The sequence below is a fragment of the Agelaius phoeniceus genome, chromosome 22 (genome assembly GCF_051311805.1).
Source record: "Agelaius phoeniceus isolate bAgePho1 chromosome 22, bAgePho1.hap1, whole genome shotgun sequence".
NCBI lineage: Eukaryota > Metazoa > Chordata > Aves > Passeriformes > Icteridae > Agelaius > Agelaius phoeniceus.
Window position 1 is genome coordinate 6,970,122 of NC_135286.1, and position 13,934 is coordinate 6,984,055.

Below are 13,934 nucleotides of genomic sequence, written 5' to 3' on the forward strand. Positions count from 1 at the left end.
GTTTTAATCTCTCTGGGACAAGGGCAAAGACCCAAATTGTGTCCAAACTTTGCCTTCCTGCAAGGAGCTAGCAACAAAGTCAGATCCAACCTGAATTTCCTCCCAGTTCCCATTTTGATCAAACTCTTATCATTTCTCAGCGGCCATTTGTGATAAGGGTATAAGAAGAACTTCCTGGATCAGATCAAAAGTCCATCAAAGCCAATTTCCTGGAGGGCTGGCACAGGAACAGGACAGGCCATAAACCATTCCCAGTTCTGGGCATTTGCAGATCAGGGCCTTCCTGAGCCAGGTGGAGCTGTGAGTAACTTGTGTTTAAAAGCCCTTGATGGCCCTTTCCTGGCCACATTTCTCTAATGATTTTCCAAACCCATCTCTGTTTGGTGTCCCCTGGCCCTGCCATGAGTTTCACAATTGGATCGGGCATTGTCTGAACACCCTTCCTCCAGAAGGGCACAGATAAAGTTATCTTGCATTTCATCTGTTGCTGGCACCAGTCTGACTCTAATCTTCCTTAAATCTTTGCCAGGAAGTGCAAGTCATGCCTGGCCAAAATCTGGTATGGGGCAGGGTCCGGGTGCCCAAGGGACCCCCAAATGCATCCCCCTGGAGTCATCCATCTCCATAAGATACAGCCTCTCCCTAAAACCTCCCTAAATCTGAGTAAAGGTGCTCCTATTAGGACCATCCCAAAGGTTTGTACTTTCAGACCTCATAAGTTTTCCCATCACTATCAGGTTCCTGATCTAACAGGACAGAATAAATTATTTTCTTAAAAAGATGGAGAAGCAAAAGGAATTAAATTACATTTTTCAAAGTTGTGCCTCAGGAGAGGAGCTTGTACTTCCCTAATCAGGCATGAAGAGAAAGCCAACCCTCTCCAGAGGCTGATGTCCTTGGTTCATTTTCAGCTGGAGGTGGGACAGCTCTGTCCCATCTGGCTGGTTATGGACTGGCTCTGATTAGATAATGTCAGTCTGGCTTTCCAAAATTTCCATCAGGCCTGGATGAAGTAAAACATAAACCACAGGTCTCTCCAATCCTGTTTTCAACCTCCATGGTCAGAGATGCTCATGTAAGAACGCTGTGCTGTTCTCCTTGAAAATTTCCAGAGGGGACTTGAGGACTGAAGCCCATGGGTGACGTTCCCTGCTGATCCAGACCTTGGAAGCGTTTGGCCATGAACAGAGTTTTAGTGCTGAACAGTGACACTTTGGTTTATTGGTGCTCTCTCCATGCACCCCAGGTGGTGGCAATGTTCCTTCTGGTGTTTTCTGGAGTGGATGACAAGAAAGGAAGGATTGCAAGAAATAAAAAGAAAGTTCCTAACAACGAAAGGGATCAGCACACACCTCGGTCTCCTGATGTTAAACACTGCTGACACAGGCCCTGCACTGCACAGATCTGTAACTTCCTTTAAATTAGCAATTCCACAGACACAGTAGGAGCTTGCATAAGAATTGTCCATAAAGGGAAGAGAGTCACAATATCAGCCTTGCATGAAACCCTGCTTTCTGCTTTTTAATTAAGATTTCAAGCTTGTGTCTCCCCTGAGGTGCTGCAGGAGGTTTTGCCAGATACAAGAAGCAGCCGGGGTCCCTCTCAGTAAATTGGCTTTCCCAGCTCTGCTCACACACTCTTCCTCACCAAATTCCCAGTGCCAAACTTGGGGTACAGCAGCCACGAGAAGGCAGAGCCCACAAGTTGGGGCCTGGACCCTTCCCTGCAGGCTCAGGTCCTTTTGTGACTCCCCTTTGCCAGCAGGGTCTCTGTGGTAGCAGTGGGACGCAGGGTTTGGTCCATGTCACTCTCAGCACTGGGCAGAAGTGCAGCAGCTCCTAGGATGACATTTCCAGTGTCAATACCTCTGTTTATATATTTTTAAAACCATTCTGCACTCTGCTGTGTTCTCTCAGCATTCCCTCAGAGCTCCTCTTTCCCTGGCTGCTCCTGCCTGCCGTGTATGCCTGAAGCTGGAAAGGGAAATCAGAGAGACATGAGCAATCAAATAAGTTATCATGCAGAATTAAAGGCAGATGTTGGCATTTCCATTTGTCCTGGTCCATTTCCCCATCACACATCCATTCCCTCCCCTCGAATCCCAGAGCAGTGGATTATGAACACCTCAAAGGCGAAGCAGGGAACCCAGGGCTCCCTGTGGAGTGCCAGAACGGCCCACAGACACGGGGGTCACAACCAGAAGTCCCTGCCTCCCTCCCTCCTACATCACTGCCTGTTTTGGGCTGGTTCAGGAGGCAGCAGAGGCACCCCAGGCAGCCCAGCTCGGCTCTCCCCAGGCTCTGGCAGCCGCAGATGTGTCAGGAGCCGTGGCTGTGCACATCCATCACTGCCGGTAACGCTGCCCCTCCAGAGGAAACCCTTCCCAAGCACAGACCCTCAGCCACGTCCCTGCCAGGCTCTCGCTGCCTGCCCGCAGCAGGGCAGGACCAGCCCTGCCGGTGCCCCAGAGCAGGGATTTGGCTGCGTTTGCACCGAACCGGGTCCCCATCATCGCCACCTGCGACACAAAGGGAGAGGCACAGCACCGAGCCGCTGATGCCAGCGCTGGCTGTCGCCGCGCGGAGGGGACACTGACAAAGGGTGCCCTGGCAGCACCTCTGAAGGTTTCACAATTACACCCATAAAGAATTTAATGCGCAGTAAAAGCAGTGAGTGAGTTATCGAGGGCTGCTGCGGAGTGGGAAGCGAATGTTTTGCCCTACAGATGTTCATAAAATATTTAGTAACTTTTAAAAGAGGAGGGAAAAATGCAGCTCGATAAACCACTGTTCCAAGCAGGTCCACTCTGGAATGCAGGATTCCTCTCAGACTCATTAGCTCCCAACGCGGCGTTAACGGGGCAGGGGCCGCTCATTGCTCTTCCCCCACACCACGCAAACAGCTTTATTTAGAAGCTGTGATTGGAGCCCGGCTCCAATAACGCTGGCCTGGATGCAATTAGGCATCAGCAGAGCAAAACTCCCCAGTCAAGGGAGAGTGGAAATCCAGGTCAGGCAGCTTCCTGCCCACGGCTACCTGCTCCCAGCTGGAACAGAAATGAATCTGGGGAATGAGATGCTGCAGTGTGGCTTTTCCAAGCGTCTGGGCTTGACTGGGGCCAGAGGTAAATGTGTGGAAAGTTTTTTGGAAGAAATGAGTTGGCTGTCCTTTGCAGTGAGCTGGGGGCTTTCATAGAATCACAGAATCCAGGAGTGGTTTGGATGGGAAGTGACCTTAAAGCTCATCCAGTGCCACCTCTGCCGTGGCAGGGACACCGCCCACTGTCCCAGGCTGCTCCAGGTCCCTATGTCCAGCCTGGCCCTGGGCATTGCCAGGGATCCAGGGGCAGCCACAGCTGCTCTGGGCACCCTGTGTCAGGGCCTGCCCACCCTCACAGGGAAGAACTTCTAACCTAAACATCCCCTGTCAGTCTGAACCCATCCTCCCCTGTCCTGTCACTCCAGTTCCTGATGAAGAGTCCCCCTCCAGCTTCCCAGGAGCCTCTTCAGGTCCTGGAGGGGGCTCTGAGGTCTCCACACAACCTTCTCTTCTCCAGGCTGCACAGCCCCCACCTTCTCAGCCTCTTTCTGTGCCCCCCTGGCATGGGGATGGACCAGGTCAAGCCACATGAGGAAGACCTGTCCAGTGCTTCATCCCCTTCCCCTGCTGGCCTTGCAGCAGGGTTTGCTCGGGCAGTGCCTGCCCCTATTTCCAAGTGTGGCAGCTGAGGTGGGAGCAGGTGCCAGTGGGGCAGCCCTGGCAGGCTGAGCTGACAGCCCTGGGCTGGAGAAGCTTGCAGAGCATCTGCCTTCCACAAATGAGGGAAGAGCAGGAGATTTCCAGGCTGTGTGGAAAAGCCCTCCTGGGAGCAGCAATGGTATCACTGCCCCGAGCGTGGGGGCACAGGGAGCAGGGCAGAGCATCCTCACAGTGCCTCAGAGAGACAGAAGCAGAAAAAACCCCAAACTGCTGCTTTGGCATCTGCTCATCCCAAACAAGGATGAAAAATTCAAAACACAGAGGAGAAAAAAATAACAGGAGAACCAGAAGCCCGTGCAGTTTTCATTTGGATGTGTCAAAACAACTCCTTTTGGCACAGCATCAACCTGTCTCTGCCCACACTGCTTGGGTACAGCCACCAAGGCTAGGGGTGGGACCCCAGGAGCCACAGAGGAAAAATGATCCAACCTTCGTTGAGAACTTCATGGTTCTGAGCATCTCCCTTGGGGCACATAAACACCTGAATTCTCATTTGGCTGCAGAAAATACAAATAATCAGGAAAAAAGCATTTTGACAGGAATAAAATCTATTCTTTAGGCTGAAAATCTTTTCCTTTAATGCAAGTGTGTGTTTTGAGTGAAAGGGAATTAAGTACCTAAAAAAAGAAGTTCTTTGAATTAAGACTCATTTCAATTTAAAGCTGTTGAAAGGCAGAACGCCAGGTGTTGTGCAGAGGTTCCTTTGTTCATTGTCACAATTCAACATGGATTTGCAAAATACTTTGACTAAATCTGTTCTGATTTTTCTGTCAGAAACCTTTCAGGTGACAATTTTTACCCCAAAATCTCCACTTGAGGCAACTCAGACAAAACAGTTTAACATCAGCCTGGAGGGAAGGATTTTGTTCTTACTTCCCTAAAGAAATGTACACTTCAAACACTTGCAGGAGATATTTTTCAGAAATCTCCAGTTTTACAGAAACCCAGTAGAGCAAGGATGTTTGCCCGGAAAAATCTTGGTCAAATCCAATGTATCCCGTGGTCATGCCCAGGTGTCCTCACTCCAAAATTCAGCCCTGAGTGGAGTGCACCAGACCAGGTGCAGAATTGCCAGCTCCAGACATGCAGAGCTCACTGCTGGTGCCCGAGCAGAGCCTGGGGAGCTGCAATGCCCTGGGCTGCCCGGTCCAGGCTGTGCCCCTGACACTGATGGGGCCATGCTGAACTCCAGCAGCCGAGCAGCCTCCCTGAGCTCAGCACAGCCCTGGTAAACCCTGTGCTGTCCCTCCAGGAGGGGTTGTTGGCTCATATGGGATGGAAGGAGGGGTGGAAACCTCTGTGCACAGCCACAGCTTTTGCCTCAGGAAGGAGCAGCCTGCAGCGTAGGCCCCTGTGAAAGGCTGAAAGCTGATTTGTCACCAGCAAGCCCCTTTTCCTCACAGCCATCCTGAACTCATCCCTCCCGAGCAAGGAACTCCTTTTTCTCCTCGGATTCTTCCAAGGTGACAGGAGTGGCCGCTGCCTTCCCAGTGGTAGGTCATGTTATGAGTAGAAATGTTGTCCATTTTTTTTTTTTAAGTTGCAGAGTTAACAGGTTAAACCAATTGCTGCTAAGTTGGAGTTTTAACTATTTGTTGTTAATAATTTCATGATGTAATCACCTGTTGTTAATAGTTTTTTTTAATTGCCTGTTCTTGATGGTTGGAAATCCCCCTTTGTCGAGTATCCCCCTGCTGCTTCCGGGAAGGCAGCACCCGGGACTGTGAGGAGGAAGTGACATCGGGGCAGGTATGCAAATGTGGAAAAACCCCTAGCAGGAAAAACCCCTAAAACAATGAGCCACCATGGAATTAAGAGATCTAAGTGATGTCTAGAGGTGAGGAACAGACTCCAGTGTCCGCTTAACCTAAAAAGATGTTGGCCGGACAGAGGACCTCGAATGTCAAACCGAAAAACCGGGGAATCTCCTGGTGCTCTGGTGAGGACGGAATCCCCAGCTCTGCCCCCAGACCAGGGGACACAGCTGCACTCTTCCTCCTCCTCCGTGCCACTCCTCGGAGCAGCAGTGGCGTGCGTGTGATCCATCGGCTCTCTGCACCCAAGCTGATTTTTAATAAAGGCATTAAAAAGGAGAAAGATCTCCTGCTCTGTTTATTTCAGGTCAGACCTGCTCCAATGGTGCCCAAAACCACCCTGAGCTGGGGCCAGGGGTGCTGCTCCTGCAGGACCTCAGGATAAAGAGACCTGAGAGGTTCAGAGCTCTTAAAGTTCAGGCCTTCCTCTCACACTGCTGACTTGACATAAGCTTCTTTACTGAAGTTTAGATTATTTTTTTCTTTTTCTCCTTCTTTTTTTGTTTTGTTTTGTTTTGTTTTGTTTTTCATTGGAAAAGCTCAATTAGACTTGCCTTGTGCTTTTCCTGCGAGTCTGCTTTGGTTCACCTCATTCCTGGAGGCAGCCCAGGTGTCTGTGGGGTGAGGCACTAAGGGGCAATCCCTGCAGCCCAGAGCAATGGGGCTGCAGGACTTCACTGAATCCTTTGTGGAGAGTTTTCTCCTGGCAAAAAAGTGCATTTTGGATGGCAAAGCAGGAGCACTTCCAAGCTCACTGGTGGAAAAAGGGGGCTGTAGCCAAGTGCTGTAATTCAGAGCAGACCCTCAGCTGGCTTGATTACAGCAGAGCTGCCACCAAACCTGTGCTGGCTCAGGGATTGAGGCACCATCCAAGCCATTCCTGACAGTGCTGGACTTGCTGAGCTCAGCTCAGCCTGTCCAGGTTTGCAGGATTTTATGCCACATTGTCTTGGTTTGAAAAGCCAGGTGTCTGCTAAGGAAGGCAGAGCCTCTCTTGAAATGGAAAATGTAAAACCCCTCCCTCTGAATTACTGTAATTTTGAAATCATTTAAATTTGAATTAAGGGGCTCTCAGGCAAAGATATGGGAGCAGGAATAACAGTTTTTTATTAGGGATTTTTTTTAATATTTAAAATGCATTAATACAAAACAAAGCAGTGCCAGAGTGAGAGCAGGCCCTGGCACGCTGTGGGTCAGGGGGTGGCACAGCCCCATCCCATGGGGGCTCAGCCCTCCTGCAGTGCCAGCTGTGCTTCTGCTGGAGCAGGGATCCTGCACAAGGGGGGAGTTTTCCTCTGCAGCTCCAGGGCTGCTGCAGATGGGCCTGGGCTCCCTCTGGCCATGCAGGGCAGCAGAAGCTGCTCCTCTGGCAATGCCCTGGGCAAAGGCTGCTGGGCTGTGCCAGGCTCACATTGGATCCAGGTAGGAATGCTTGGCTCCTGCCCTGGGCAATGCAGCATCTCCCCATGGGATGCTGGAATTGGATCAGCCCTGCAGGGACACTCAGTGGCCATGGACAGCAGAGATCTCCTGCAGGGAGGATTGGCTGGGGGAGAGATCAAGAAAACTGCCCCAAGCACAGCAGAGAACTGCCCAGCTCTGACAGAGGGTGACAGGACACACAGCCCCAGCCACATCTTGGTGGAGAGATCCACCAGTGAAAAATGGGGACTCCACCTGCTCCAAAACCAACAATTCTGAATGTAAAAGCAAATGGAAATGTTAAGGTTGGCTTGTGTTCAGAGCACAACCACAGGTCCCTGGACCACTGGGAGCTGTCAGAGGAGGAGCCAAACATCCCAGCTTGGACTGTGAGCTGGGAGGAACCAAACTGGCCTTGCACATCTCAGGGTTTTACCATCATTATTGTTGCTGTTATCAGCATGGCCTTGAAGCAACGCAATTTTAAAAACCCACAAAAACATGAATGGTCCTTCCAGAATGGGTTCACATTTTCCTTGGCTAATGGCCCATCCCATGATTCCTGTTGAGCCAAATCCTAAATTCTAAGAAAAACTCCGTCATCTCCCTTCTGTTTGAAGGGAAACTGCCAACATGTCTCACCCATAATCGTCTGGATCTGGGGAGAGACGTTCAGATTTCTGACAGGAGGCAGGGAGCCAAGTCCCATTGATCTCCAGTGGAAACCCTCAGTGAGCAATCCCTCGCTCCCTCACTGGCAGGGAGAGCCAGGCTTTGCCTGCGTGGCTGGATTTGTTCTCCAGCTCTCACACCATCCAGTTGGAATTCCTGTTGCTATCCTGTTATTATCTCTGATTGAGGGGGATGGGAGAGGGATTTAAGGCATTCTACTTGCAGTGATGTGCCTTTACAGGTACTTTTTCATTTGTTGTCCTCAAAACTGAGTTTCCTGGGAAGGTTTTCACCACTGGAGCAAAAAGTCTCACCCTCCTTTACTCGCTTTAGGCACAGGCACAAGTGGGTCAGGGTAATGACTCACTTTCAGTATTTAAAGCCAGCCCAATAAATCCCTAAATGACTTTCTAACAGCGCAGTAAACATAATCAATGCACATTAACAAAGCACTGGGAAGCCAAGAAATTCTTTGGGGGGTAAAACACATACCATGAATCTTTCCATGTTGTTGTATCAGGCAGGAACCACTGACTCCCTCATTGTGTTTGATAGAGACAGATGGGAAATTTTTTCTAAAGCCATTCCTAGGCCAGCTCAGGCTTTTCAAAGAGAATTTTTTGGAGCAGAAAGGTCTAGGCCTAATTTTTTTAGGTATGTAATGATCTAAGATTCAGGTATGTACATAAAGGGGTTTTTACAAATGGCAGAGAATTTGGGGTTTAAAGGACCTCTGGAGGTCTCTAGCCCTCTTGAGAAGACTTCACTGTTATCCCAGGACCTTGTTCAAGCAGCCTCTGAATACCTCAGGGATGACAGCTCCTCTCTCCAGCTCTCCCAGGGCTGCACAACCTTCCAGGGAAGGGAACTGAATACTGGGAAGATTTAGGGGCTTCCAAACTGAGAGTATTCCTTTTACACCTGGAGGGAGAAATGGGCCCTTCACTCAGAGCCAGATTCTGGGTGAGTTTCACTCACTCTGACACAGACACAGCAAAGTCAAACACATTTATACACCTCCAGCTCTCTCCATAATCCTTACTGCAGAAAAAACCCAAACAAATCATCTCATGCTGCACCAGCTCAAAGGGAAACAGCAGGCTGTGGAAAGGCTTGAACATGAGCCAGTCTCAGGTCAGGACACACAAACCTGCCCCTGGAATACCCTGAGCTCCAACCAGCATCCCCAGTGACTCCTGCCCAGCATCTCCAGCCACTCCTGACCCTCTCCAGTCACTCCTGACCATCTCCAGCCACTCCTGACCATCTCCAGCCACTCCTGACCATCTCCAGTCACTCCTGACCATCTTCAGTGATTCCTGCCCAGCACTTCCAGTCACTCCTGACCAGCATTGTCCCAGGATCCAGAGGTCCTGACCACCAGCCCCAGCCCCTTCTTGTGCTCTGAGCTGCACAGACACGTAGCCAAGTCCCTGCCCAAAAAACCCCGCAGTAAAAATAGACAAGACAGATGGAGGCACAGATTTCTGGAAAGACACACAGCAGGTCAGGAGCAGAGTTGCAATGAGAGAGCAGGGAAGTAGCAGGTCTGAGATCCCACAATTAAAGCCTCTCCTTTGGCTCTAAGGCACAAACCATACAGTTCAAAATGCCCTGGCCCAGATGCTCCAACCACCTTGAATTCAGAGCCCAGAAAGCTGCAAAGCCTGAGTCAGACACAGAGCTGAGATGCCCCAGAACAGCTAGAGGCCCAAAGTGCTTCTCCCAAGACCCATAATTCATTAATGTCGCTGGTTTTTAGTCTCCTGAGACAATTTTCTCTGAAGCTGGGCATCCTCTCCAGCTCCCTCAGCTTTCCCTGGGCTCTGACTCATCACCCCAACCCTCTCCCTTGGAAATCAAGATGTGCTGCCATTGCATCATTAGCTGTAATGGCAGATAGTGTTACTGATAGCTACCCTTAATTAGCAGCCCAGCAATCACCCTAACTCTGCTTTGTGTTCCTTACCCCAGCTCTGTGTTTGGGTTCACAGAACACTTACAAATAGTATTAATAGTAGTTGCATCAATAATAACCACAGTTGTGAGATGTTTATGTAGCATCCATCTGCTCTGAGATCCATGGTGACAGATAATGCCGCAGCCATCTGGCCTTGCTGGGTGTGCTTGGCTCCTGCTTATCAAGATGGCAAATCAGCCAGCCCTGTCTCCATCCCAGCAGCTCCCACTGGTTCTGACTTGCCAGCAGCCCTAAATCACCTCCTGAACTGCAGACACTCCTGGAGAGGAGATGAGAACCCCTAGGATGAAGTAGGGAGCACCAAGATGCGAAGCAAGAGCTTCTCACTGCAGCATGAACAGAGAGAGAGGGATCTGCAAACCCACAGTGAAATAGGAACGGACTCCACTGCAAACCCACAGCAAAATAGGCACAGACCTCACTGCGCACCCACAGTGAAATAGGAACAGGCACCACTGCACGCCCACAGTGAAATAGGGACTGACCCCACTGCAAAGGCACACAGGCACTCCCAGAGCAGTTACAGACTTATTGAAAGCACTTCTTAAGGTAACCTTGTCTCAGGAGTGGCTTTGAAGGGAAACCCCCTTGTTCTGGGCCCTGGGAGCCCTGCTGTGAGGCCCTTGCACAAACACAGCATCACAAGGGATGAATGTAACGCCCGGGACACATCCCACAATGTCACCCCATCAGTGTCACTGCTGAACAAAGGGCAGGATCTGTCAATGTATCTGTAGGGAGGCCCAGGCTCTGCTCCAGTGGGCTCAGCAGTGGCACAAGATGGTGACACACAAATGAGCCCAGTGCCTGCTGAAAATGGCTAAAAACACCACAAAACTGGATCTTATTTCTTCCCCCCTGTGCCCAAAGCAAGAGCTCCAGGGTGAAAGGAAGAGCAGTCCCTGTTCTCCCAGTGAAAGGAACCCACAGGAAGGAACCTCTGGAAGAAGCCACCAAAGCTGCAGCAGTGGCATCTCAGGAGCTTTGGCCTTGAGCACTGTGTCCTGAGCAGGATTTCCATCCAGCTCTTGTTCAGGGGGTCTCCCAGCAGAGCAAGTCTGAAAACCACGGCTCTCAGGAGCAGCCTGGCAAAGGATTAATGCTCATTCCTGCTTCCCACAGAGCCCCAAGTGCCCCTGGATGGGAGTTCTGCTGTGGTTGGGCAGAGCTGCAGGAAATGACTTCCAGAAAATCTCCATGGGCAGATCTGGGCTCCTCAGGCAGGAGGCCCTGCGGGGACAGACAATGTGGCAGCCAAACCAACCCACCAAAGCCTTGGGATCTCCACTTTGGCTTCTACAGAGCCTTGGAAATCTCCAGTTCCCTTCCAGTGTTTTGATCCTCAGTTCCCTGATCCCATGCACTGATTTCCCTGCTGGAGGGCAGGGGCAATGTGTTTGCTGCCAGCAGGAAACTGCTCTGCCCAGGAAGGCACTCAAGGAGCACTTGCAATTTTGGAGTCTCTTTGGTTGCTGCAGCCAAAGCACCCCAAACTGGCCGGGCTGCTGGAGCCCTGCCAGATCCTGGCAGCTGGAAACACTTCATGGCAAACTGGGCATCTCCTTTGGACAATCTTGACCTCCAGAGAACTGTACCAGAGCAAATTCCCAGCAGAGCCTTCATGCCAGCTGGAAAGACATGCTCTCTGATCCAGGAGATCCAGGGGATTTGACCATGAAGAAATCCAAGGCAATGCAGCCCAATTCCAACTTAGACATTCAGCTATTTCTGTGAAAATAGCAGAAATCCTCCCCAGAAAGCTTCCATTTACAATGGAATTGTATCACCTGAATTCCTTTTCTACACTCTTTGAGGGAATTTTACAAGTTTTGAGGACTTTCACAAGACTTTCTGGTTTCAGCCAAAAATATCTTTTCTCATTAGAAACTCCATTTGAAGGTAAAAGTGCTCATTCCAAGATAAATATCTGTCAAATCTTCTCATCAGACAAGGAAAAAGATTCAGGAAATCTGGCACTTTTCTCTATAGAAAAGAACAGTTTTGACCACACAATATTTTTATATTTTTACCAATTACCAATGGTAAAATCCTTCATGTGAAAGTGTGTCCCATTTCCTGAGCCACATTCCTAAGTGCTCCATGTTCAGGAAAAGCAGCAAGATTTGGTTTGCCCTTGCTCCCAGACACACAAAAATCTCCACCTAAAATAAGGGGAAATAACCACATATGCTAAGAAAGGGGAAAAAGTAGTTTCAAATAAACTCTCTTTTTTTTTTTTTTTTTTTTTTTTTTTGCTCCTCCCAGCTCAACTGAAGCTCTTCAAAGTTTCTCCTCTCATGGAGTTGAGTCATTAGTCTTCAGATAAGTGATGCTTGAGCCTTTGATTAAAATGACTGGGGAGCGTCTCTGCGTGATTAAAGGGAGATAACACAATAAAAGGAAGAGGACTTTGCACCATTATTATGGCAAATAAGTGCAATTCCCAACCTGGGAGCTGCATCAACTTGTCTAATGTAATAAATGCTTCCCCTGCTGGAAACATGTCAAATTAGACTTTGAGATGGAGTGTCCAAAGGCCTAGGAGCCCCTTGGGGCACTGTGTGAGCGCCAGGCTGGTGTGACACAGCCGGAGGTGGCACTGCCCATGGGGCACTGAGGGAGCAGCTGAGGAACACCAGGGCAGGCTCTGCCAGCTCTGAGAGGTGGGAGAGGGTGCAGAGAGACCCACAGATGGATGGAGAGGAGGAAAGAGTCTGGGGAGGCCGAGGCATAGATGGGAACGTGGCACAGGCTGCCCAGAGCAGCTGTGGCAGCCCCTGGAGCCCTCGCAGTGTCCAAGGCCAGGCTGGGCATTGGGGCTTGGAGCAGCCTGGGACAGTGGGAGGTGTCCCTGCCATCGCCGGGGTGGGACAACAGCTCTGAGGTCCCTTCCAACACAGCCCATCCTGATTCCATGATCTGGGATCCAGGAGAGGCTGGCTGGACCTGTGCAATGCTCCTGCAGGTCTGCCCAGGTCAGAGCCACCAGCCACAGGTCCTTGCAGTGCTCATTCCCTGGGGCTTGGGCAAACAGCAGGGGAACAGCTTTGTTTAGGCAGAAGAAACATCATCTCCAATCTTAGACAAACTAGAATAGGGCTCTGAAGGGGGATAAAAGCCATTTTTGTCCAAAGCAAATGTCTACCCAAGGATTTAGTGAGACCTACCCGATCTGGCTCCCTGATGGAGACCAGCCAGGAGTCTCTGCTCTCTTCTGGAAGAAAGAATTGTTCATTCCCTCCCCAGGCACAATGTGGGGCTCCATTCTCTGATTCAAGGAGCTGCTGTAGTGCTGTAGCTTGTAAAAGTGCAGACAGATAGTTCACAGACACATCCTATTTGTGGCTTAAAATACACCAGTTTATCATGCAAATGATATGTCAACAGAATAGCTGCACTTGGCAATACTTCCCGGAGTAAATTAAGCAGTTAAACATACCATGTGTAATATTAAAGAGGTTATGTGTTACATATAATAAGCACTCGAAGCCAAGTTGTCAGGAAGCCAGGTTTCCTCAGAAATCTGAAATTCAGCTCACAGGAGCCAAGGTGCTCCTTCCCCCTTGAGCGGGCAATGTTTGGGAAAAATGGGGGTTCTGCCAGAATACCTCGAGGCACTGTGGTCCCAGCTGGGCCCCATGGAGGTTTTATCCATGGGATGAATGGTCCACTCTCAGCTCCCTGGTGGGCATTTCAGGAGCTGGGGCACACTCAGGGCTTGCTCTGTACATTTTTCATAGCTTGTGCTCTGTGCATCTGGGAACTATTTGCAGCGGCAAAAATATTGCAGGATCCAGTCTTCTCAAGGCTTTGCACTTCCTGCAGGGTGGAAATACCAGGCAGGGAAAAGAAAAAAAAAAAAAAAGTCTTGGATTGTTTCAGCTCTGCAAATTGCTCCCTGAGGCAAGTAATTGTTGTAAAAAATATACACAAATATTCAGATTTAAGTTTAACCAAATACCGGGACATTGGGATTTATTCAAGTGTCAGCAGCCCCCAGGCTTGCCTGCTTATGTCAGACCCCTCTACATCAGCAAATGTTTTCTGTTTCACAGAAACTCAAAGTCAAACCTGGGGGCTCACATGGCTCAAAAGAGTAAAATTAAAATGTTCCTTGCATGCCCCATGAACTAGCTCATTACACTCTGCTCTCCACAGTGGGAACAGCTCTGGTGATTTATGGGGAATCAAAGCTAAAATCCCATTTGTTTACTGAGGTGATGCCTGTCTCCAGGGTGTTGTTTTAAAGGGATGTAGTGGAGTGAGGCACGAGGAGTTCCTCAGTC